We start from the raw sequence: 27,780 nt of genomic DNA on the forward strand, positions 1-27,780 counted from the left end.
TATATGAAATTGGGAAGAGTTTATAATATCCTAAGAGGTTTTTGGATTTCTCGTTTGTACAAGCCAAGCGTACGTTTTATAATCACGTCCCTAAGGCGAAACCAAAAATTATTAACTCATTGGTGGTACCTTATGCGAGTGGACTTGAAAAATTGTCTCTGATTTTTAAGAAACTTAATATAAATTTGGTGTTTACTAATAGTACGATCAAATCCAATTTAATAAAAAACTCCCCTGATACAGCAGGTTGTGTGTATTCGATTCCCTGCAATGATTGTGATTCTGTGTACCTTGGACAAACAGGAAAGTCCTTACAATTGCGGTTGTCACAACATGCTTATAGTATAAGAACTGCCCAAACGTCTAATGCATTGTATCTACATACGAGTTTATGCGATCACAATATTAACTGGAATGGGGCAAAAACCATTACCAATTGTGGGGATTTCGTGGAACGGAATTTGATTGAGTCTGCTCTAATCAGTCAGTGTCCAAATCTTCTTAATGTTAGTACTGGAATGTACAAACTTGATCCATTTTTAAGTTATAATATTGCACAACAGTTTAAGAAACAACTCTGATAGAGAGGCTTACAATGTCTCATTATAATTGTATATTCATATATTGTGTGTTCATGAGGCTTTTCTTTAATCTTTCATCCTTATTCTCTGACCGCTTAATCCTCTTTGACCATTCTAAGCTATGCTATACCTTTTTTGGTTAATTACACCTGACCAACCCTAGGGATGGGTTGGTCAGGTGTCGGCCTATATATCCCCCTTCTCCCTTCTCCTTAGTCAGTCTGGTGTTGACAAAGGCTTTAACAAAGCCGAAACGTTCACCTCCTTTCATATTTCTCTGTGGATTTTCCGCATATATATATATATATATATATATATATATATATATATATATATATATATATATATATATATATATATATATATATATATATATACGTATATATAGACATGTTGGGACCCGAAAGATGGTGAATTATGCCTGGCCAGGATGAAGCCAGAGGAAACTCTGGTGGAGGTCCGTATATATACATACACATTGTGACGGTGTTCCCTCCTTATATTTCTCCCACGCCTGCTGTAAGAGTCATGTCTAGTTTACCCGAGCGTTCTCTACGCCGCAGGCATCAGTTTTGTATATGTGGGAGAGTGTAGTGTTCTCGAGGTGGCGAGAAATTCGAAAAAGAAAAGTATTTTTGCCTGTGGTATAGGCCTTTTAGGACGCCAATATGGCGCTGGCCCCTCCGTTTTGCCGCCAAAACTGTGTGACGTCAGTGGCACCAGATTGGTCACTGACAGTGACGGGGCACAGGGAGCCAATGAAAACCGCCCCTGGCAAGTATGACGTCACAAAGGCAGGGGGGTCCGGAGATCGCGCCTCTTTGGCACCACCAGTCTGAGGCGACATGTTGACAAGGTCGGATGTGCGAAAGTTGGTCCTGTCAGTTTGACAGTTGTACCCCGCTCCCATGGATTTTACGCGTCACCTGTAGTCTGCAAGTACTCTGTAAGGTCTTCCTTCATTCCATGTGTTAGACCGAAGAGGGAATCGACGGAATATTGAGCAACAAGTGCTCCAGGGACAGGTGCTGTGCAAGAAGAAGTGAAGTCTATGCAGTGACGTATGTAACGTCCGAGACAGTTCACCCATCTAGTGACGACGTAGCGGCTGGGCCAGTCCACCGGGAAGCAGTGGGAGAAGAAAACTAATTGGGAATTAGGACGACTGCAGCCGAGAAGTAGGTTGGCAGCTGTAGTTGTGAGGAGAAGTCGACGGCCGGGAGACCGACTCCAACCCTTCAAGAAGTTGTGGAGTAGCACGGACCTGCAGAGAACAGAGCACGGAGACGACGCATTTATTGTGGGATGTTGATTGGGTTCCTGGAGAGAGCATCAGTGTGTGTGTGGGGGCGTTTCCTACAACGAGGCGAGAGCCAGGACCAGGAGCAGCAATTCAACTCTCACTGGAGGGCGAGTCCACATCAGTGAGGTGGAAGTAGGTGATTCTAGTTTCCCTCCCAATTCCCCTTTAGCCAGCTATATATTTAGCCAGAGTATCTTTCCTGTTGTGAGCAAGGCTCACTTATGTCTATGTCACAGTAAGGCATAGTTGTGGAGAGTGAGGCTGTGAAAGCCCTCACGATATTTATATATGTGGTGTGTGCAGGCACCTGGAATTATTGAAGAGTTTACTGTGTCGTTGATGATTTCTTTCATGTGACATTAATATGATAACTTATGTCAGAGAATATATATTGTGTACCAGTTATTGGTGTTAGGCTGTATGCCCAGTATTTATCTTATTATTATTGATATTGATGAATTGATCTATATATATGTATATGTTGGTGTGTTGAATAACATTTCCATGTGTGCAGTGATTAATTGTGTTATCGTCTTTGAAAGGAATTACTGAGTCTGAAGCCAGTATCGTGATTTAATTGTATGTATTATCATTAGTATGATCTGCCGTGCATAACGCCTCTATAGTGAGATATCGTGTTTGTTGCTGTAGAAATGATTTATTGAACTCGAGATCAGTGTGGTGATTCATTTCGTTCTATTGCTATTATAGAAAATATTGTGTTGATTACAAAAATAGTGATCCCTGCAAATTTAAAGAATCAGGAGCTTAACGCCAAAGAAACAAGTACATAAGCATTCGCACAGTGAGGAGGGCTGCCCAGCTGACATTGACAGGAGGGGGAGTGTTGCCCTCTAGACGAGCCCCAGTTTTATGAAGAGAGAGTGACTTTCTGCATGTACTTGATGTTTCATTGTTGATATGGATATAATACCTTGAAGTTTTTAAGTAAAATACAAAATATCTTCGCGTTTGTATTATCACTCCATATATCTTGGTGCTATAGAACAGTTCCAAAGAGCGAGAGTGTTAGAGACATATACCTGCCTGTGACCAGATTTAACGAGTGAGCTCTCTGCCACTAGTACCACAATTCCACAATACCACTGACGTGTTACTGGACACAGAAAACACCAGTTGGCGACCTTGCAGTTAGTAGTAGAGCCCTTGTCGGGGTGGGCACACGGGTGGGAGAGAGCAAACTGTCTTCTCACTCGTCTTTGGCTATAAGGCCAGCTGGAGATAGACTGGGATACTCTGCTGGTGAACAGTGGCGCCGCGAGGATTGAGTGAAGACCCGCAGGGCGATGGTGAGTAACAGTTGTCGCTAATACTACTGGGTGGTGTCTATGTTACTTATGCAAGCATCTACCTCAGTTTCATTGTAAAATTTTACTTTTAAATCTAATCTTACCCTATTCCATTTATATTTTAAATTTATTTGTATTCATCTATGTCATTTATTGAAATCAATTATTGATCTCATTTTTATTCTTTTAATTAATTTCATACTAATTATAAGTTAAAACTAAGCTTAATAAAATTTATTGTCTTTAAGATTATTTTACTTTACAATTATCATTTGCCAAATTTTTTTATATATTCATCTTGACAGTCTCTACTGATTTTTTGTTCTCTCCACCAAACTTGTGTATCCTCCATGGCTATCTAGTGACCTTAATTCTACCTCTAATTGTTTCAATTCTTTTGTTTACTTGCATTTATTGTTGTGTTTTGCCATAATTATTCTCTAATTTAGCAGACTCAATACTTTGTAAGCTCTTATTGTATTGTTATATTATTATATTGTTGTGTTTTGCTATAATTACTTTCTATTTTACAGCAGATTTGTTTTCATCTGTTCCTGTAATTGCTTATCTTATTGTATCGTGACATTCTTATCTATATTGATATATATTATCTATCTATTGTTACTTACAGTGTACCTGAGAGTACTTGTAAGCAATCTACCTCATTTTTTATTTTTGCTCAATTTGTTTTTGTATTGCTTAGGCTTGTTTATATTTTTATTTTGTATATCTATATCTTGTGTTTTGTATAGTCCATGTTTATATGTTTTTTCTTTAATCTCATTTATTACCTAGGTTGCCTAGCCTAGCCATACTCCATTGTACCCCTTTTGTGTTTGTTTTGTACAGTATTGTGTACATTTTTTTCCCCTATTTTACAGCTTATTTCTACCTTGTAATTTGCCTTTCTTTCCTTGTTTTTCCTGCAATCAGCTTTTTTTATGCAGTCAAGTATAGACCCAGAACTTAACCTCTTATCCACTATCTATGACAATATTCACTTTAATGATCTAAATTGCAGATATTTTGCAGCACATGATGTAAACAATGTATTAACTCATAATCACAATATCTCTGTAATCAATTAGAACGTTAGATCCCTAGGTAAACACTTCGATGATGTTAGTGCCTTGATTGAAGCTATTGACAACAAATTCTCTTTTATTATACTTACTGAAACATGGTTGAAAGAGGATACTACTCAACTCTTTAACATGCCTAACTACTCAGCAATTCACAACTGTCGTCAACTTCAGAGTGGTGGTGGCAATGCTCTTTACTACCACCAAGAACTAACATGCTTAAAAGAAATTAGAACTAGAGACTGCTATGGGGAGTATATCTTCGCCAGCTTCAGAGTCAAGGGTGCCAAGTCTGTCCTGTCTGTGGGTGCAGTTTATAGAATTCCTAACACTGATGTGTCCGACTTCAACTCAAACCTTAGAAATCTAATACTTGATAACAGACTGAACAAAAACCACCTAATTATCGCAAGGGACTTTAATATTGACCTCTGCGAGCCAGAACACCCTACTGCTGTTAGCTTCCTCAACTGTATGAACTCCTGCTTCCTCATACCCTTAATCACTAGACCTACTAGAATCACCTGTAGCACTGCCACGACTCTAGATCACATCTGGACAAACATAACCTCTCCGCTTACTTCAGGTATAATCACCGATAGCACTACAGACCATTACCCCACATTTCTCTTAACTAACATTAGCAAACTACCTCTTGAGTCAAGAGAGACACGTTTTAGACTACACAATGAAACTGCTATAGACAATTTTATAACTGCTACTGATAATGTCAACTGGGAGTCCGAGTTAGGTAACATAGAGGACATCAACCTAGCAGTTCAATCTTTTCTTCAAAAAACTCTTAGCATTTATAATACCCACTGTCCTATGTTTACAAAACAAGTCACAACTAAAAGGCTTAACAATCCCTGGCTTACAAAGGGAATACTTAAATCTATTAATAAAAAACATGACCTTGAGAAGAAGTATAGGTTAGGAATTGTCTCCAAAGAATTTTTAAAGAATTACTCATTATTGCTATCTAAGATAATTAGACGAGCCAAAACTAAATACTACGAAGATAAATTTACCCAAATAAGGAGGAACATTAAACAAACTTGGAGAACAATTTCACAAATATTGGGATCAAAGAAGTCTTTAAATAACAAACCGACTGTCCTGTCTAATAACGATGGTCAGCTTTCTGCCTCTGATTCTGCTATTGAGTTCAATAGGTTCTTCTCTTCCATTGGTTCATCCCTTGCTAATGATATTCCATCTTCCAGTACTGACATTAAGGACTATCTTGCAGGTAACTATCCACAGTCTCTGTACCTAAAGCCTTTTAATTCCACTGACGTCAATGAGATAATCCTTTCCCTTAAAACCAAGTCTGGTGCCCTTGAGGAGATACCAACTTTAATCTACAAAAAAGCCTCCAGATCTTTAGCCCCTGCTATTGCTTTGCTCTTCAACAAGTCACTTGAACTCCAAACCTTTCCAGATATTCTAAAAAAAGCGAGAGTAACGCCTGTCCAGAAATGTGGTGATCTCACAGATGTTAACAACTACAGACCTATATCAATCCTGCCAAACGTGTCAAAAATTTTGGAAAAACTAATCTATAAGCAGCTTTACTCATATCTAGCCAAACTCAATATACTTAGCCCTTGCCAATATGGCTTCAGGCCCAAAAAAAGCACTAACGATGCACTTATTAGTATGCTTAACTCGATTCATACAGCTCTTGATAAAAATGAGTTCTCTGTTGGGTTATTTGTGGACCTGCGTAAAGCTTTCGATACTGTCAACTACCAAAACCTTCTTCTTAAATTACATCATTATGGTGTCAGAGGACACTCCCTACAATACCTCAAATCCTACCTTACTGACAGGCTCCAATGTGTTTCTGTGAATAATACAATTTCTCCCACCCTACCCATCAACATTGGTGTTCCCCAGGGCAGCATACTTGGCCCTCTCCTCTTTCTCATCTACATTAATGACCTTCCAAATGCCTCCCAACACCTCAAACCAATTCTATTTGCTGACGACACAACCTTCATTTACTCCAGTCCTGATCCCCTTGCTCTAAATGCCACAGTAAATACTGAGCTAAATAAAGTCCATCTGTGGCTAACTGCCAACAAACTCACCCTTAACATTGACAAAACTTTCTATATTCTGTTTGGCAATAAATCCTCTAATCAAATAAATCTCAAAATAAACAATACCCAAATTTGAAACAAATTAGATGGCAAATTCCTTGGCATTCTCATTGACCACAAGCTGAATTTCCAGGGACACATTCTAAACATATCAAAAAAAGTTTCAAAAACTGTGGGCATTCTTTCTAAGATCAGATAGTATGTACCACGCCCTGCCCTGGTGACTCTATTACTCCCTTATCTATCCATATCTCAACTATGGTATTTGTGCTTGGGGCTCTACTACCCAAAATCACTTACGTCCTCTAATTACTCAACACAAAGCTGCTATTAGGACAATATCCAATTCTGGCCCCAGACATCACTCGGTACCCCTACTCAAATCTCTGAATATGTTAGACATTAAGTCACTGCACATTCTCTCATGTGTATTATACATATATAAAACGCTAAACTATAATGCCAATCCTGAACTCAAAAGCTTCATAGAAGGTTGTAACAGAACCCATGAGCACCACACCAGAAATAAATACAGTTTTGATATTCCTAGAGTACGACTTAATCAAACCAGAAATGCTCTACAAATCAAGGGGCCCAGAATGTGGAATGACCTTCCCAACCATGTTAAAGACTGTACCTCTCTCAACCAGTTTAAGTTAAAAACGAAGCTATGCCTAATAAATTCCCTGTAACCTACCTTACCCCTCTGTTGTCAACACATGTATGTTTTTTTTATCAAATCAACGCTGTTTGAATGTAATTTTCTGTAATAATTTGTAATTGTATTTGTGCTGCTTTTTCAACAATGTTCCCCCCTCTTTTACCTCTATTTTTATTTGTACTCAATACATTTTATTCTTTTTACCCATTAGTTTTAAGCTTTAGTCATTAATGTTTTTCCTGCCCGAAACGCTTTGCATAATAGTGGCTTTAGGCATTGTATGTACTAGCTCTATCTATAAAGCCAACAAACTTTGTAAAATCTCTTTATGTATGTACCTTACCTAAATAAAAATTATTATTATTATTATTATATATTATATGTAGAGAGAGAGACCCCGACGTTGGCGACCGTTGACAGGATATCAAGAACGGTTACTTATACTTATACTGACAACTAAGGTATTGACATTGGCATAGACATAGACATTGGCGATCCTGCCAGGTGTCCGGGATAAAGATCTGGTGTACACTGTTACTCGCCCCTCGTATTCCCCGACAATATTTTATATACATGCGGCCATGGCAGGCGGACACGTGGAGGATGCTCCATTGTTTTCTGAGCCATTACCTAGTGACATCCTGACGTCACCGTGCCTAGCCTTCACAGGGTGCTGTGTGAATGTCCTGGGAAGGTGCAAGAGTGGCGGGAAGTGCCTAGAGTGAACCAGGGATGAGATGTTGTTGTGCGGTTAGGCGAGGGGTTGGGGAGGTCACCCGTGTGCCACCCAGTATATATAGAAATTTGTTAGGGGGGAAAGAAAAACCTAAATCAGCATTCATTTTTAGAGTTACTCGAGCTCACAGTGTGTTTGATTTCAGGTATATAATTCATTCACCATTGTGCAGTGATATACTAGGAAACTGTACCAGTGTTTAAGTGTCACACTAACCCCCTTCCCCCACTCAAGCCGAGGGGTGTCCGGTCACAGCCACCCCCCTTCTCCGCCTGTCTCACCGCACCACTGTATATCCTGCCACCACACCACTCCGCCCACCCTGCGCCCGAGCAGCTCCCACCCACCCATTCACCGCCCACACAGTGCTTGTTGCAGAGATGTGTTACCGTCCAGGCACTCAGACATGTCACAGGTCACAGCAAGCATTCAGGTTCCTACCAAAAGGGAGGGAGACACAAGTACTCACATGAGTGGTGAGTGCGATGGCCAGCTAACAACCCTTCCCCCCCCCCCCCCCCTCTTACATTACACACGTGTCCACCCTCCCACGCCACGCCCGCCCAGGGCCCGCCGATGTCTCAGCTCGCCCGGGTATGGAGGGGACTGCTACAACTAACCTGGAACCCCTTAGTCAAGAACACGGTCCTGGGAACAATGAACCCAGACGTTCACCCAGAGATGCAAATAGAGGTGCACCCAGACAACCCAGAGGAACGTGTCGAGTTTGTGACGAATCTCACAGCCTTAGAATCGATGGAACCCTACGCGAACACAACGGTTGTGAGGGTTCATGGACAGAACCGTGTAGAGAGAGAAGGCCCACAGGTCCTCCAGGCAGCCCCACATATCCCAGCAAAATTCATGTTATCTAATGACCTCCTAGAGACAATCAAAGCATCCACCACCAGAACTCTTCCCCACATTCCAAAAGCAGCACGCCCAATTGCAGCAGGGAAATATACAGATCTTAGGAAAGTGAACGAATGGTCTGCAAACCTTAATGCCGCGGCCACCATCAAAGCATGGCATAATTTGCACCTGTTTGGCAATATTTGCTTAGGCGTACCTGCAAGAGGAGGCAAGTCACTAGCCTCATCAGTCACTAGGGCAATAAATAATTTCCCCAGAGCTGACAACTTGATCCCCATCCCTCCTCAACGCAAAAGCTGACTTGGTTGACCGAAGAGTTCCAATGACAATTTTAAGCTAGGGAACACAAGTTACCCCCAAAAATTAATAGGGTAACACAATAGGGACAATTCGGTCTCTGACCAGTGAAGACACAATTGCACCTAGAAATGCTGCTACTGCCGACTCACTGAACGAGAAGCACCCTCCCAGAGTACCATGGGAACCCACTACTCAGAACACAAATGTCCTAGACACAGGACCTCTTTTCATCCAAGCGTCAGAGGTGTACCAATCTATCATGTCATTACTGCCAGGCTCAGCATGGGGATACACTGGAGTAAAACCTCAGCATTTCAAGGAGATGGCAAACCCAGTTCTCGGCTAAATTGCTGAGCCACTACTGTCAAAGGTCACGAAGTTTGTCAACAATTGCCTCACTGAGCTGATTCCAGATACAGTTATACCCATCTTCTTCTTCTACTTCTTCTCCGGAAAATCCCTTTTTGCCCTTAAGAAGAAGGATGGTGGAATCAGACCCATTGCCGTGGGTAACACACTTCGGTGCCTCGTTGCCAAGGCAGCTATCAGAAACATCAGCATGGAAGCTGCAACGAAGCTTCGACCCCATCAACTAGGTATTAGTGTCCCCCCATGGCTGTGAAGCAGCAGCTCATGCAGCACGAACCTATATTAGGCACCTCCCAGAAAATAATTAAGTAATTAAATTAGACTTTAAAAATGCCTTCAACCAGGTAAAAAGAGATGTGGTACTGGAAGCACAATTATTTGCATGTTTCCATTGTGTAGGCAACACTCCACTTAGGAATGATTTGTTAAACAGGTGGAGTAGTGGATTTCCAAACACTTCACACAATGCATTGAGTATGTCATAGGTGACGCCATCTTCACCAGGTGCTGTATATTTACCCTTTTTCATAGCCCCCTTTACTTCCTGGGCTGTGATTGGTACCCCATACTCGTCATCACTAGATTGAGCTTTTGTTATCCTAATCCTTCTGTCATTATGTCGCAGGAGCTGTTCCCTGCTTACTTCTGCAGGGAGGGAGGAGGATCACTCCATTTGTGTATTAGTTCTTTAGCCTTACCCTGAGGGCCTTTGTGAGCCGCAGGCCGGGCTCTGTCCCTTTAGCTATCTGAATTTTTGCCCAAACTTGTCTTGCAGATGTTTCCCGTCCAATAGAGCTAGTGAATTCAAGTCATTGTCTTTCCCGCTCTCTAATCTTCTTTTCCCTGGCTACTTGACACCTCCGGTACTCTCTACTCATGCTCCTAACATTTGCATTGAGCATCTTTATGTAATCGTTCTCATGCCATTTTATTTTCTTCTTCTGGGGGGTTACTGCGCCCAAGCGTACGGCGCGGAACTCGGAGACAGTGCTCTATTTGGTTATTAAGGTCATCAATAAATGTATCAATGTCTGGGATTTGGTATTCCGTGAACCAGTCACTCATCCTGTTTATGAAGTGCGGCCTCATATCCAGTTCGAGTGATAATCTTTTTCTTTTATTCGTCTCTTTCCTTCTCTTGTTCATGTCGATGGTGGTAATCAGTGCCCAGTGGTCACTACATAAACTGTGTACAATGTGTGTACGGGCATCCGTGTCCTGTGCATTCAGCAGGAGAGCATAGTCTAATCTTTTTCCTCTGAGATGAGTTGGCTGTTCATCACCCACGACCCTGAGGTTTTCACTTCCCCTGACAAAGAGTGGCAGTTTCCGTCCAATGACATTGGGCTAATGACAGTTGGCATCAAAGCGTAGGTGCCTGGCATTAAGGTCACCGACCAGCAGGGTAGTTTAATGGGTTCACTTCTTGTGATCTTTCCCTTAGTTCACTTGCATTGCTTGTGATTCCATCTATGTGTACTCACCTAATTGTGCTTGCGGGGGTTGAGCTCTGGCTCTTTGGTCCCGCCTCTAAACTGTCAATCAACAGGTGTACAGGTTCCTGAGCCTGTTGGGCTCTATCATATCTACACTTGAAACTGTGTATGGAGTCTGCCTCCACCACATCACTTCTTAATACATTCAGTTTGTCAACCACTCTGACACTAAAAAAGTTCTTTCTAATATCTCTGTGGCTCATTTGGGCACTCAGTTTCTACCTGTGTCTCCTAATTTGGTCTTATCCTTGACTAGATATGGACTCCATGCTGGGGCTGCATACTCCAGGATTGGCCTAACATATGTGGTATACAAAGTTCTGAATGATTCCTTACACAAGTTTCTGAATGCCGTTCTTATGTTGGCCAGCATGGCATATGCCGCTGATGTTATCCTCTTGATATGGGCTGCAGGAGAGAGGTCTGGCGTGATATCAACCCCAAGTCTTTTTCTTTCTCTGACTCTTGAAGTATTTCATCTCCCAGATGGTACCGTGGATCTGGCCTCCTGCTCCCTACACCTATCTTCATTATGTTACATTTGTTTGGGTTAAACTCTAACAACCATTTGTTCGACCATTCTTTCAGCTTGTCTAGGTCTTCTTGAAGCCTCAAGCAGTCTTCCTCTGTCTTAATCCTTCTCATAATTTTGGCATCGTCCGCAAACATTGAGAGAAATTAATCTATACCCTCCGGGAGATCATTTACGTATATCAGAAACAAGATAGGACCGAGTACAGAGCCCTGTGGGACTCCCCTGGTTACTTCACGTCAATCTGAGGTCTCACCCCTCACCGTTACTCTCTGCTTCCTATTGCTTTGGTACTTCCTTATCCACTGGAGAACCTTACCAGCTACACCTGCCTGTCTCTCCAGCTTATGTACCAGCCTCTTATGCGGTACTGTGTCAAAGGCTTTCCGACAATCCAAGAAAATGCAGTCCTCCCAGCCTTCTCTTTCTTTCTTAAACTTTGTCACCAGGTCGTAGAATTCTATTAAGCCAGTCAGGCAAGATTTACCCTCCCTGAATCCATGTTGGCGATTTATCACTAAGTCCCTTCTCTCCAGATGTGTTGCCAGGTTTTTTCTCACGATCTTCTCCATCACCTTGCATGGTATAAAAGTAAAGGACACTGGCCTGGAGTTCAGTGCCTCTTGCCTGTCGCCCGTTTTGTATATTGGGACCACATTCCCAGTCTTTCATATTTCTGGTAGGTCTCCCATCTCCGGTGACCTACTATACACAATGGAGAGTGGCAAGTAAAGTTCCTCTGCACACTCTTTCAATACCCATCGCGAAATCCCGTCTGGACCAAAAGCTTTTCTAACATCCAGATCCAGCAGGTGTCTCTTGACCTCCTCTTACGTAATTTCGAACCCTTCCATGGCCGCCTGGTTTACTTCCCTTTCTCCTAGCACAGTGACCTCACCTTGTTCTATTGTGAAGACCTCGTGGAACCTCTTGTTGAGTTCTTCACACACCTCTTTGTCATTCTCTGTATACCTGTCCTCGCTTGTTCTAAGTTTCAATATTTGTTCTTTCACTGTTGTTTTCCTTCTGATGTGACTGTGGAGTAACTTTGGTTCGGTCTTGGCTCTGTTTGCTATATCATTTTCATAACTTTTCTCTACTTCTCTTCTCACCCTGACATACTCATTCCTGGTTCTCTGGTATCTCTCTCCGCTTTCTGGTGTTCTGTTATTCCGGAAGTTCCTCCACGCTCTTTTGTTCAGTTTCTTTGCTTCTATACATGCCCAATTATTCCATGGATTCTTCTTTTGCTTCTCGGATTTTTCCTTTTGGGCCGGGATGTATCTGCTTACTGCCTTCTGACACTTTTGGGTGACATAGTCCATCATATCTTGTACCGACTTAGCTCTGAGGTCTGTGTCCCACGGTATTTTCCTTAGGAAACTTTTCATCTCTTCATAATTCCCCTTTCGCTATGCCAGCCTTTTGTTTCCTAGTTCTTTTTTGGGGGAGATAATTCCTAGCTCTACCAGGTACTTAAAGTTCAATACACTATGATCACTCATTCCCAAGGGTGCTTCCATCATACCTTCCCTTATATCCCACTCATTTAGGGTAAATATCAAATGAAGCATTGCTGGTTCATCCTCTCCTCTCATTCTTGTCGGTTCCTTGATGTGCTGGCTTAGTAAGTTTCTTGTTGCCACGTCCAGCAGCTTAGCTCTCCATGTTTCTGGTCCTCCATGCGGGTCGCTGTTCTCCCAATCTATCTTCCCATGGTTGAAGTCTATCATAATTTGTAGTCCAGATCCATTCCTGCTAGCCACAGACGCTGCCCTCTCTATTATGTTAATGGTGTCAATGTTGTTTCGATCATATTCCTGTCTGGGTCTTCTGTCATTTGGTGGTGGATTATATATGACTACGACTATAATTTTTTGCCCTCCAGTTGTTATGGTACCTGTTATGTAGACACTGAAACCTTCACAGCCCTCAATAACCATCTCCTCAAAATCCCAGCCTTTTCTTACCAGCAGAGCTACCTCACCTCCACCTCTTCCTTCCCTCTCTTTCCTCATAACATAATAATCCTGTGGGAACACTGCGTTTGTTATGGTTTTCGTCAGCTTTGTTTCTGTGAGATCTATTATGTCTGGGTTTTCCTCTAGTACCCATTCTCCAAGCTCATTTGTGTGTGTGTGTGTGTGTGTGTGTGTGTGTGTGTGTGTGTGTGTGTGTGTGTGTGTGTGTGTGTGTGTGTGTGTGTGTGTGTGTGTGTGTGTGTGTGTGTTTGTGTGTGTGTGTTTGTGTGTGTGTGTGTGTGTGTGAGAGAGTGTGTGTGTGTGTGTGTGTACTCACCTAGTTGTGTCTGCAGGATCGAGCATTGACTCTTGGATCTCGCCTTTCAAGCATCGGTTGTTTACAGCAATGACTCCTGTCCCATTTCCCTATCATACCTGGTTTTAAGATTATGAATAGTATTTGCTTCCACAACCTGTTCCTGAAGTGCATTCCCTTTTCCCTCTACTCTCACGCTAAAAGAAAACTTCATACTCATCTCTGTGACTCATCTGAGTTTCAAGCTTCCATCCATGTCCCCTCGTTCTGTTACTATTCCGTGTGAACATTTCGTCTATGTCCACTCTGTCAATCCCTCTGAGCATTTTATACGTTCCTATCATGTCCCCCCTCTCCCGTCTTCTTTCAAGTGTCGTAAGGCACAGTTTCCCTCAGGCGCTCCTCATACCCCATCCCTCGTAGCTCTGGGACGAGTCTCGTTGCAAACCTCTGAACCTTTTCCAGTTTCATTATATGCTTCTTCAGATGGGGACTCCATGATGAGGCGGCATACTCTAAGACTGGCCTCACGTAGGCAGTGCGCCCTAAATGTCTCTTTACTTAGGTATCTCAATGATGTTCTTACTTTGCCAGTGTAGAGTATGCTGCTGTTGTTATCCTATTTATATGTGCCTCAGGAGATAGATTAGGTGTTACGTCCACACCCAGCTCTCTTTCACGCGTCGTGACAGGTAGGCTGTTCCCCTTCATTGTGTACTGTCCCTTTGGTCTCCTATCTCCTAGTCCCATTTCCATAACTTTACATTTGGTCGTGTTGAATTCCAGTAGCCATTTCTCTGAGCATCTCTGCAACCTGTTCAGGTCCTCTTGGAGGATCCTGCAATCCTCATCTGTCACAACTCTTCTCATCAACTTTGCGTCATCCGCAAACATCGACATGTTGGACTCTCTGTGTGTGCGTACTCACCTAGTTGTACTCACCTAATTGTGTCTGCGGGGGTTGAGCTCTGGCTCTTTGGTCCCGCCTCTCAACCGTCAATCAACAGGTGTACAGATTCCTGAGCCTATCGGGCTCTGTCATATCTACACTTGAAACTGTGAATGGAGTCAGCCTCCACCACATCACTTCCTAATGCATTCCATTTGTCAACCACTCTGATACTAAAAACGTTCTTTCTAATATCTCTGTGGCTCATTTGGGCACTCAGTTTCCACCTGTGTCCCCTTGTGCGTGTTCCCCTTGTGTTAAATAGACTGTCTTTAACTACCCTATCAATCCCCTTCAGAATCTTGAATGTGGTGATCATGTCCCCCCTAACTCTTCTGTCTTCCAGCGAAGTGAGGTTTAATTCTCGTAGTCTCTCCTCGTAGTTCATACCTCTCAGCTCGGGTACTAGTCTGGTGGCAAACCTTTGAACCTTTTCCAGTTTAGTCTTATCCTTGACTAGATATGGACTCCATGCTGGGGCTGCATACTCCAGGATTGGCCTGACATATGTGGTATACAAAGTTCTGAATGATTCTTTACACAAGTTTCTGAATGCCGTTCGTATGTTGGCCAGCCTGGCATATGCCGCTGATGTTATCCGCTTGATATGTGCTGCAGGAGACAGGTCTGGCGTGATATCAACCCCCAAGTCTTTTTCCTTCTCTGACTTCTGAAGAATTTCCTCTCCCAGATGATACCTTGTATCTGGCCTCCTGCTCCCTACACCTATCTTCATTACATTACATTTGGTTGGGTTAAACTCTAACAACCATTTGTTCGACCATTCCTTCAGCTTGTCTAGGTCTTCTTGAAGCCTCAAACAGTCCTCTTCTGTTTTAATCCTTCTCATAATTTTAGCATCGTCCGCAAACATTGAGAGAAATGAATCGTTACCCTCCGGGAGATCATTTACATATATCAGAAACAAGATAGGACCGAGTACAGAGCCCTGTGGGACTCCACTGGTGACTTCACGCCAATCGGAGGTCTCACCCCTCACCGTAACTCTCTGCTTCCTATTGCTTAGATACTCCCTTATCCACTGGAGCACCTTACCAGCTACACCTGCCTGTCTCTCCAGCTTATGTACCAGCCTCTTATGCGGTACTGTGTCAAAGGCTTTCCGACAATCCAAAAAAATGCAGTCCGCCCAGCCCTCTCTTTCTTGCTTAATCTGTGTCACCTGGTCGTAGAATTCTATCAAGCCTGTAAGGCAAGATTTACCCTCCCTGAATCCATGTTGGCGATTTGTCACGAAGTCCCTTCTCTCCAGATGTGTTACCAGGTTTTTTCTCACGATCTTCTCCGATCTCTCTTCTTCTTCCGACCTTCTCTCTTCTCTCACGATCTGTGTGTGTGTGTACTCACCTATTTGTGCTTGTAGGATCGAGCATTGACTCTTGGATCCCGCCTTTCCAGCTATCGGTTGTTTACAGCAATGACTCCTGTCCCATTTCCCTATCATACCTAGTTTTAAAAGTATGAATAGTATTTGCTTCCACAACCTATTCCCCATGTGCATTCCATTTTTCCACTACTCTCACGCTAAAAGAAAACTTCCTAACATCTCTGTGACTCATCTGAGTTTCCAGTTTCCACCCATGTCCCCTCGTTCTGTTATTATTACGTTTAAACATTTCATCTATTTCCACTTTGTCAATTCCTCTGAGTATTTTATATGTCCCTATCATATCTCCTCTCTCCCTTCTTTTCTCTAGTGTCGTAAGGTTCAGTTCCTTCAGCCGCTCTTCATATCCCATCCCTCGTAACTCTGGGACAAGCCTCGTCGCAAACCTCTGAACCTTCTCCAGTTTCTTTATGTGTTTCTTCAGGTGGGGGATCCATGATGGCGCGGCATACTCTAAGACGGGTCTCACGTAGGCAGTGTAAAGCGCCCTAAAAGCCTCCTCATTTAGGTTTCTGAATGAAGTTCTAATTTTCGCCAGTGTAGAGTACGCTGCTGTCGTTATCCTATTTATATGTGCCTCAGGAGTTAGATAAGGTGTCACATCCACTCCCAGGTCTCTTTCTCGAATCGTTACAGGTAGGCTGTTCCCTTTCATTGTGTACTGTCCCTTTGGTCTCCTGTCACCTGATCCCATTTCCATAACTTTACATTTACTGGTGTTAAACTCCAGTAGCCATTTCCCTGACCATCTCTGCAGCCTGTTTAAGTCCTCTTGGAGGATCCTACAATCCTCGTCTGTCACAACTCTTCTCATTAATTTTGCATCATCTGCAAACATTGACATGTATGATTCCACTCCTGTAAACATATCATTTACGTAAATTAGAAAGAGGATTGGTCCCAGCACCGATCCTTGAGGTACTCCACTTGTTACTGTTCGCCAGTCCGACTTCTCGCCCCTTACCCTCTGGCTCCTTCCTGTTAGGTAGTTCTTCACCCATACTAGGGCCTTTCCGCTTACTCCTGCCTGCCTCTCAAGTTTGTATAGCAGTCTCATGTGCGGTACCGTATCAAAGGCCTTTTGGCAGTCAAGAAATATGCAGTCTGCCCAGCCTTCTCTGTCCTGCCTTATCCTTGTTACTTTATCATAGAATTCTAAAAGGTTTGTTAGGCATGATTTTCCCGGCCCAGAACCCATGTTGGTGCTTGTTTACAAACCCAATGCTCTCCAGGTGCTCAACAAGTCTTAGCCTAATTATTCTTTCAAGTATTTTGCAGGGGATGCTTGTCAGTGATACGGGTCTGTAGTTAAGTGCCTCCTCCCTATCACCTTTTTTGAAAATCGGTACGACATTTGCCTCCTTCCAGCAACTGGGCAATTCCCCCGACATAAGTGACTCATTAAAGATCATTACCAGAGGCACGCTGAGAGCCTGCGCTGCCTCTTTAAGTATCCACGGTGATACTTTGTCTGGTCCAACAGCTTTATTTGCATCCAGTGTTGTCAACTGTTTCATTACATCCTCCGCTGTCACCTCTATATCTGATAGTCTTTCATCTTGGGTAATCTCTTCTAACAATGGGAGCTGCTCAGGCTCGGTTGTGAACACTCCATGGAATTTTGCATTCAGTACCTCGCAGATTTCCTTGTCGCTTTCTGTATATGCCCCTTCTGTTTTCCTCAGTCTTGTCACTTGGTCATTTACCGACATCTTCCTTCTTATATGGCTATGTAGTAATTTTGGTTGCTTTTTCGCTTTGACTGCAATATCATTCTCATAATTTCTTTCCGACACTCGTCTTATGTTAATGTAATCATTCCTAGCTCTGTTACATCTAATCCTGTTGTCCTCTGTCCTTTGTCTTCTGTACTTCCTCCACTCCCTCCTGCTTCTCACCTTTGCTTCCTGACACTGTCTATTAAACCATGGGTTATTATATTCCCTCCTGCTTTTTTCCTTTATTGTTGGAATAAATCTCTCTTCAGCCTCCTTGCATTTCAATATGACTTGGTTCATCATACCTTGCACTGTTTTTCCTCTAAGTTCTTCCTCCCACTGCACTTCTCCCAGGTAGTCCCTTATCCTTCTGTAGTCCCCTTTTCTGTAATCAAGTCTCCTTTCCCGGACCTCTTGTCCTTTGGTCACAATTTTAAGCTCCATCATGTAGTCAAAGACTAGGACACAATGGTCACTAGCTCCTAGTGGTATTTCATGTTCCAACTGCTCGATGTCTTCTACATTCTGGGTGAAAATGAGATCTAATAGGCTGGGCGTATCCCCTCCTCTTTCCCTAGTATCTTCTTTCACATGCTGTGTTAGGAAATTCCTGTCAATAACGTCTACCAGCTTCGCTCCCCAGGTCTCCTCCTCGCCATGGGGATTTCTCGTTTCCCAATCCATCTCTCCGTGATTTAGGTCCCCCATGACCAGCAGCTTCGCTCTCATTCTTTGCGCTAAAGTTGCTGCCCTCTGCAGTTCATCTTTACATGTCTTGTTGCTGTCCTCGTACTCCTGCCTGGGCCTTCTACTGTTTGGTGGGGGATTGTAGAGTATCAAGATTACAATCTTCTTCCCATCCACTGTCAGAGTTCCATGTATGAAGCTCGTGCTTTCATTGGTACCCGGATTTTCCAGCTGATCAAACTTCCATTTCCGCTTTATTAGTAGTGCCACTCCTCCTCCCTGTCTCTGTGTCCTTTCTTTTCTTATCACCTGGTACCCCTCTGGAAAGATTGCATCCGAGATCATGCCATTTATTTTAGTTTCCACTATTGCCACTATGTCTGGGTCTGCCTCACTAACTCTTTCTTTTATCTCTTCTGCTTTATTGGCTACCCCATCAGCATTGGTGTACCAAACCTTGAGACTCTTCTTGGAAACTCGGGTGTCAGAGTTCCCCCTTTCACCAGGGGTCTGGGGGGAACTGGGGGTGTCTGGGGGGCAAGTGGGGGCTGTGGGGGTGAGTGGGGGGGTGCTAGAAAGGTGCCTGGGAGTGCCTGGTAGGCGAATGGGGTCTGGGCATCTAGGGGGGTAGGAAGGGCATAATGGGTCTGAAAGTTAGGGGTCTGAATAGCATAGGGGGGTTGAGAAATAGAGTAAGACTGAGAGTCAGATAGAGGTTGAGAGGATGGGGGGGGGGAGAGGGATACTGAGGGCAGAGGGCTGAGATGAGAATGGAGCATGGGTGCTGGGAGTGGAAGAGAGGGTGTATTAGTTAGGGGGGAATCGAGGGTAGTTGGGAGTTTTGGGGTAGAAGAGGCGAAGAGGGAGATGGGGGAAGGTGTTAGGGGGTCACAAGGTAAGGGGGTTAAATGTGGGCTGGAGGTGCATAGGAGGGGTGAGGGTTGGGTGGGGTTTGGGGGTGAGTGGAAGAGGGGTGCAGTGGAAGCTGGGATGGAGTAGATGGAATTGAAGTCAATGGGGTAGAAGGGGCAGGGGAGTAGGAAGGGGTAGTTGGGGAGGGGGGATGGGAAGGTAGGTTTGGGGAGGGCATGGCTTGACCCACTGGGGTCGTTGACAGGTGTGATGTAGCAGGGGCAGGGGAATCGTTGGGGAGGTGCAAATGTGGAAGGGACAGGGGGGTTTTGGGAGGCTGAGGCAGGGGGGAGGTATAGGAGGGCTGAGTTGGGGAGGATGCAACCTGGGAGGTGACCTGGGAGGTGGCCTGGGAGGTGACCTGGGATATGACCTGGGAGGTGAGACTACCTGAGAGGCTAGTTCGGTGTGTGTGTGTGTGTGTGTGTGTGTGTGTGTGTGTGTGTGTGTGTGTGTGTGTGTGTGTGTGTGTGTGTGTGTGTGTGTGTGTGTGTGTGTGTGTGTCTGTGTGTGTGTGTGTGTGTGTGTGTGTGTGTGTGTGTGTGTGTGTGTGTGTGTGTGTGTGTGTGTGTGTGTGTGTGTGTGTGTGTGTGTGTGTGTGTGTACTCACCTAGTTGTACTCACCTAGTTGTGTTTGCGGGGGTTGAGCTCTGGCTCTTTGGTCCCGCCTCTCAACCGTCAATCAACAGGTGTACAGATTCATGAGCCTATCGGGCTCTGTCATATCTACACTTGAAACTGTGTATGGAGTCAGCCTCCACCACATCACTTCCTAATGCATTCCATTTGTCAACCACTCTGACACTAAAAAAGTTCTTTCTAATATCTCTGTGGCTCATTTGGGCACTCAGTTTCCACCTGTGTCCCCTTGTGCGTGTTCCCCTTGTGTTAAATAGACTGTCTTTATCTACCCTATCAATCCCCTTCAGAATCTTGAATGTGGTGATCATGTCCCCCCTAACTCTTCTGTCTTCCAGCGAAGTGAGGTTAAATTCCCGTAGTCTCTCCTCGTAGTTCATACCTCTCAGCTCGGGTACTAGTCTGGTGGCAAACCTTTGAACCTTTTCCAGTTTAGTCTTATCCTTGACTAGATATGGACTCCATGCTGGGGCTGCATACTCCAGGATTGGCCTGACATATGTGGTATACAAAGTTCTGAATGATTCTTTACACAAGTTTCTGAATGCCGTTCGGATGTTGGCCAGCCTGGCATATGCCGCTGATGTTATCCGCTTGATATGTGCTGCAGGAGACAGGTCTGGCGTGATATCAACCCCCAAGTCTTTTTCCTTCTCTGACTCCTGAAGAATTTCCTCTCCCAGATGATACCTTGTATCTGGCCTCCTGCTCCCTACACCTATCTTCATTACATTACATTTGGTTGGGTTAAACTCTAACAACCATTTGTTCGACCATTCCTTCAGCTTGTCTAGGTCTTCTTGAAGCCTCAAACAGTCCTCTTCTGTTTTAATCCTTCTCATAATTTTAGCATCGTCCGCAAACATTGAGAGAAATGAATCGATACCCTCCGGGAGATCATTTACATATATCAGAAACAAGATAGGACCGAGTACAGAGCCCTGTGGGACTCCACTGGTGACTTCACGCCAATCGGAGGTCTCACCCCTCACCGTAACTCTCTGCTTCCTATTGCTTAGATACTCCCTTATCCACTGGAGCACCTTACCAGCTACACCTGCCTGTCTCTCCAGCTTATGTACCAGCCTCTTATGCGGTACTGTGTCAAAGGCTTTCCGACAATCCAAGAAAATGCAGTCCGCCCAGCCCTCTCTTTCTTGCTTAATCTGTGTCACCTGATCGTAGAATTTTATCAAGCCTGTAAGGCAAGATTTACCCTCCCTGAATCCATGTTGGCAATTTGTCACGAAGTCCCTTCTCTCCAGATGTGTTACCAGGTTTTTTCTCACGATCTTCTCCATCACCTTGCATGGTATACAAGTCAAGGACACTGGCCTGTAGTTCAGTGCCTCTTGTCTGTCGCCCTTTTTGTATATTGGGACCACATTCGCCGTCTTCCATATTTCTGGTAGGTCTCCCGTCTCTAGTGACTTACTATACACTATGGAGAGTGGCAGGCAAAGTGCCTCTGCACACTCTTTCAGTACCCATGGTGAGATCCCATCTGGACCAACAGCCTTTCTAACATCCAGATCCAGCAGGTGTCTCTTGACCTCCTCTCTCGTAATTTCGAACTCCTCCAAGGCCGCCTGGTTTACCTCCCTTTCTCCTAGCACAGTGACCTCACCCTGTTCTATTGTGAAGACCTCCTGGAACCTCTTGTTGAGTTCCTCACACACCTCTCTGTCATTCTCTGTATACCTGTCCTCGCCTGTTCTAAGTTTCAATACCTGTTCTTTCACTGTTGTTTTCCTTCTGATGTGACTGTGGAGTAGCTTTGGTTCGGTCTTGGCTTTGTTTGCTATATCATTTTCAAAATTTTTCTCTGCTTCTCTTCTCACCCTGACGTACTCATTCCTGGTTCTCTGGTATCTCTCTCTGCTTTCTGGTGTTCTGTTATTCCGGAAGTTCCTCCACGCCTTTTTGTTCAGTTTCTTCGCTTCCATACATGCCCTATTATACCATGGATTCTTCTGTTGCTTCTCGGATTTTTCCCTTTGGGCCGGGATGAACCTGTTTACTGCCTCCTGACACTTTTGGGTAACATAGTCCATCATACCCTGTACAGACTTGTCTCTGAGGTCTGTGTCCCAAGGTATTTCACTTAGGAAACTTCTCATCTGTTCATAATTCCCCTTTCGGTATGCCAGCCTTTTGATTCCTAGTTCTTTTTGGGGGGAGATAAGTCCTAGCTCTACCAGGTACTCAAAGTTCAATACACTGTGGTCACTCATTCCCAAGGGCGCTTCCATCTTAACTTCCCTTATATCCCATTCATTTAGGGTAAATATCAAATCAAGCATTGCTGGTTCATCTTCTCCTCTCATTCTTGTTGGTTCTTTGGTGTGCTGGCTTAGAAAGTTTCTTGTTGCCACGTCCAGCAGCTTAGCTCTCCATGTTTCTGGTCCTCCATGCGGGTCTCTGTTCTTCCAATCTATCTTCCCAATCTATGTGTGTGTGTGTGTGTGTGTGTGTGTGTGTGTGTGTGTGTGTGTGTGTGTGTGTGTGTGTGTGTGTGTGTGTGTGTGTGTGTGTGTGTGTGTGTGTGTGTGTGTGTGTGTGTGTGTGTGTGTGTGTGTGTGTGTGTGTGTGTGTGTGTGTGTGTGTGTGTGTGCGTGTGTGTGTGTGTGTGTTTGTGTGTGTGTGTGTGTGTGTGTGTGTGTTTGTGTGTGTGTGTGTGTGTGTGTGTGTGTATGTGTGTGTGTATGTGCGTGAAAAAAATACATTGACAGTTGAGAGGCGAGCCGATAAAGCCATAGCTCATCCCCTGCAAACACAACTAGGCTAATACATACACACACACACACACACTATAGTAAACTCTCATGTAGAAATAATTAGTAAATTGAAAGAAAGTAATGACCATTTAAATAGCAAAGTTGTATGTCTTGAGGGTGTAGTGAAAGACTTGCGCAAGGATATGATTCAATTGGAAACAAATTGCAAAGCCATGGAAGAAGAAAATAAACTCTTAAAAATAGCTATGGAAGAAGTTAAAGTAAATTTAAATTTAAATGACTACAATAGGTTAGGTAAGGAAATTCAACAGGAGAAACAGCTTTTGTCAGCTTAGAGGAAGTTACACAGGGAATAGAACAGTGCAAGAAAGATATGCAACTCACCTATGCACAAGTGGCCAAGGAAAAGGAAAAAATAGAAGAAGCAGTAAAGGAAGTCAAACACTGCAGCAACCAAGATAAAACAAACATTAGGCTGGAAGTGAGAAAAGAATTGGCATATAACCCGAAGTTGGTGCAAAACACAGTTGATCGGAGTAAGTCCCTGATAATTTTTGGCTGCAAAGAAAAGGAGATAACATCTAGGTCAGAAAGAGCTGTAGAAGAAGCAAAAGAAGTAGATAAAATTGTTGGCCTCGTGGAAGGTCTTACAACCATAGAGAATGTGTGCGACTACAGATTAGGCAGATATGTAAAAGCGAAAGATCGACCTTCGAGGATCACCTTAAATGGTGCCAAACAGATAGAAGAAGTACTAAGGAATGCTAGAAAATTACAGAGTGAAAATATTATATCGTTTGAAAAATATTATATCGTTTGAAAAACGATATAATATCAGACAGACAGTATGGTTTTCGATCTGGAAGATCCTGTGTATCGAATTTACTCAGTTTCTATGATCGAGCAACAGAGATATTACAGGTAAGAGATGGTTTGGTTGACTGCATCTATCTGGACCTAAAAAAGGCTTTCGACAGATTTCCACATAAGAGGTTGTTCTGGAAACTGGTAAATATTGGAGAGGTGACAGGTAAGCTTCTAACATGGATGAAAATTTTCTGACAGATAGAAAAATGAGGGCAGTGATCAGAGACAATGTATCGGACTGGAGAAATGTCACAAGTAGAGTACCAAAGGGTTCAGTTCTTGCACCAGTGATGTTTATTGTCTACATAAATGATCTACCAGTTGGTTTTCAGAATTATATGAACATGTTTGCTGATGATGCTAAGATAATAGGAAGGATAAGAAACTTAGATGATTGTCATGCCCTTCAAGATGGCCTGGATAAAATAAGTATATGGAGCACCACTTGGCAAATGGAATTTAATGTTAATAAATGTCATGTTATGGAATGTGGAATAGGAGAACATAGACCCCACACAACCTATATATTATGTGAGAAATCTTTAAAGAATTCTGATAAAGAAAGAGATCTAGGGGTGGTTCTAGATAGAAAACTATCACCTGAGGACCACATAAAGAATATTGTGCAAGGAGCCTATGCTATGCTTTCTAACTTCAGAATTGCATTTAAATACATGGATGGCGATATACTAAAGAAATTGTTCAAGACTTTTGTTAGGCCAAAGCTAGAATATGCAGCGGTTGTGTGGTGCCCATATCTTAAGAAGCACATCAGCAAACTGGAAAAGGTGCAAAGACATGCTACTAAGTGGCTCCCAGAAATGAAGGGCAAGAGCTACGAGGAGAGGTTAGAGGCATTAAATATGCCAAAACTAGAATACAGAAGAAAAAGAGGTGATATGATCACTACATACAAAGTAGTAACAGGAATTGATAAAATCGATAGGGAAGATTTCCTGAGACCTGGAACTTTAGGAACAAGAGGTCATAGATTTAAACTAGCTAAACACAGATGCCGAAGAAATATAAGAAAATTCACTTTCGCAAACAGAGTGGTAGACGGTTGGAACAACTTAGGTGAAAAGGTGGTGGAGGCCAAGGCCGTCAGTAGTTTCAAAGCGTTATATGACAAAGAGTGCTGGGATGATGGGACACCACGAGCGAAGCTCTCATCCTGTAACTACACTTAGGTAATTACACACACAGGTTTAATAGAATTTTATGACCAGGCAACGAAAATTAGGCAGGAAAGAGAAGGGTGGGCCGACTGCATTTTCCTGGATTGCCAAAAAGCCTTTGACACAGTACCCCATAAAAGGCTGTTAAAAAAGTTGGAGCAACAGGCAGGAGTAAAAGGGAAGGTGCTCCAGTGGATAAGGGAGTACTTAAGCAACAGGAAACAGCGAGTAACGGTGAGGGGGAAGACATCAGAGTGGCGAGATGTCACCAGCGGAGTCCCACAGGGCTCAGTACTTGGACCCATCCTGTTTCTAATATATGTGAACGATCTTCCAGAGGGTATAGACTCATTCCTCTCGATGTTTGCTGATGATGCAAAAATTATGAAAAGAATCAAGACGGATGAAGATAGACAGAGACTACAGGATGACCTGGATAAACTGGAGGAATGGTCTAGAAAATGGCTGCTGAAGTTCAACTCTGGAAAGTGTAAGGTGATGAAATTAGGCGAAGGGAGCAGGAGGCTGAACACAAGGTATCATCTGGGAGGGGAAATCCTGCAAGAATCAAATAGAGAGAAGGATCTGGGGGTTGATATCACACCGAACCTGTCCCCAGAGGCCCACATCAAAAGAATATCATCAGCGGCTTATGCTAGACTGGCCAACATAAGAACTGCCTTCAGAAACTTGTGTAAGGAATCTTTCAGAACCCTGTATACCACTTATGTAAGACCAATCCTGGAGTATGCAGCTCCAGCCTGGAGTCCATACCTAGTTAAACACAAGATAAAGTTAGAGAAGATTCAGCGGTATGCCACCAGGCTCGTCCCGGAACTGAGAGGATTGAGCTACGAGGAAAGGCTAAAGGAGCTGAACCTCACATCCCTGGAAAACAGAAGAGTAAGGGGAGACATGATAACCACCTACAAAATTCTCAGGGGAATTGACAGGGTGGACAAAGACAAACTCTTCAGCACGGGTGGGACACGAACAAGGGGACACAGGTGGAAACTTAGTACCCAGATGAGCCACAGAGACGTTAGAAAGAATTTTTTCAGTGTCAGAGTAGTTAATAAATGGAATGCACTAGGAAGTGATGTGGTGGAGGCTGACTCCATACACAGTTTCAAATGTAGATATGATAGAGCCCAGTAGGCTCAGGAATCTGTACACCAGTTGATTGACAGTTGAGAGGCGGGACCAAAGAGCCAAAGCTCAACCCCCGCAAGCACAATTAGGTGAGTACAATTAGGTGAGTACACACAGCTGCTGGAGAGGAAAAGATCAGTGGTAGCTGTGGTATTAAAGAGCAGGAAGGCTCTAATAGGAAAGAGTGGAATGATAAGGAAAAAGTGGCTGTGAATGAAATACTGAAGGCACTAGACATGGAAGGGGCTAAGCATAGCATTGAGAAGGTTTTCAGGCTAGGCTGGTACGAAAAAGACCGAGACCATGTGTTAAAGATAGTGTATTGCAAACGAGAACACAAAGGAAATGATACTAACAAAGAAAAGCCACCTGCAACATGTGGGATAATTCAAAAATGTATTCCTCCAGAGGGACATGACGAGGGAGGAGAGGGCCATGGTGGCAGAAGCAAGAAAGAAGTGTAGGGCGAGAGGGGAAAACCAGGAAATCACAGCTCCCAACACATCATCCCCAGGTGCGAGGGGGGAACCCACAACCAGCTACCCAGTAACACCAGCGAGGAGGGCAACCCCACCACCCTCCTCTGCATAGAAAACCCCCTTACCCCAAACCCTCCCTGCCCCCACTCAAATACTCAGCCAAATCTCCCTCCCCCCACACCCAATCCCCACCCTTTTACCCCTCCCCCTCCTCCCACCAAGTCCCCCCCTCCCCCCCCTTTCCTTCCTGTCTTTTCTCCCCTTTCACCCCATACCCTCCCTGTCCCTCTTCACTTGACCCCCACCCCTCATCCCAGTATCCTCTGCGACCCTGTTATCCACCTCACAAATCCTCACACCCATGGAACAGCTTCCCCCACCAGCAGAACACTCACCAAGGAGGCGATTTGAGAAGGGACAGAAGAAAGTGAGCCTGAAGGTAATGTACACTGACATAGATTGAATTTCAAATAGAGCAAATGAACTTAAAGAATGGGTACTAGAAGAAAACCCAGACATAATAGCTCTCACAGAAACAAAGCTAACGAAATCCATAACAAATGCAATGTTCCCACAGGACTTTTATGTTATGAGGAAAGACAGAGAAGGAAGAGGTGGTGGTGGGGTAGCCCTGCTGGTAAGAAAAGGCTGGGATTTTGAGGAGATGGTTGTTCAGGGATGTGAAGGTTTCAGTGACTACATAACAGGTACAATAACAACTGGAGGGCAAAAAATTATAGTCGTATTCATATATAATCCACCACCAAATGACAGAAGACCCAGACAGGAATATGATAGAAACAATATGGCCACCATTAACATAATAGAGAGAGCAGCTTCTGTTGCTAGCAGGAATGGATCTGGGCTACTAATCATGAGAGACTTCAACCATAGGAAGATAGATTGGGAGAACAGAGACCCGCATGGAGGACCAGAAACATGGAGAGCTAAGCTGCTGGACGTGGCAACAAGAGACTTTCTAAGCCAGCACATCAAGGAATCAACAAGAATGAGAGAAATCAGAATCAGAGAAGACTACTACCGGCCAGGTATGGTTAAAGACGTCAAAAGTTACGTGCAACAGTGTCATATATGTCAGATGGCAGGGAAACCTAACATCCCTATTCCCCAGGCTCCTTTAATTCCCATCCAGGTGCTCGCGGAGCTTTTCCACAGACTCATCATAGACTGTGTTGGTCCTTTACCCCGGACCAGTTCTGGCAATGCTTATATATTAACCATCCTGTGTCCAACCACCAGATTCTCCATAGCAGTTCCTGTAAAGAACATTACGGCTGCTATGGTGGTGAAACAACTAATGAAGATTTTTACTCAATACGGATTTCCACGGGAGGTTCAAAGTGACAGTGGCACCAACTTCACCAGTGATCTCTTCAAGAAGACACAGGAAGATTTCAACATCAC

This window comes from Procambarus clarkii, chromosome 2, assembly GCF_040958095.1.
Source record: "Procambarus clarkii isolate CNS0578487 chromosome 2, FALCON_Pclarkii_2.0, whole genome shotgun sequence".
NCBI lineage: Eukaryota > Metazoa > Arthropoda > Malacostraca > Decapoda > Cambaridae > Procambarus > Procambarus clarkii.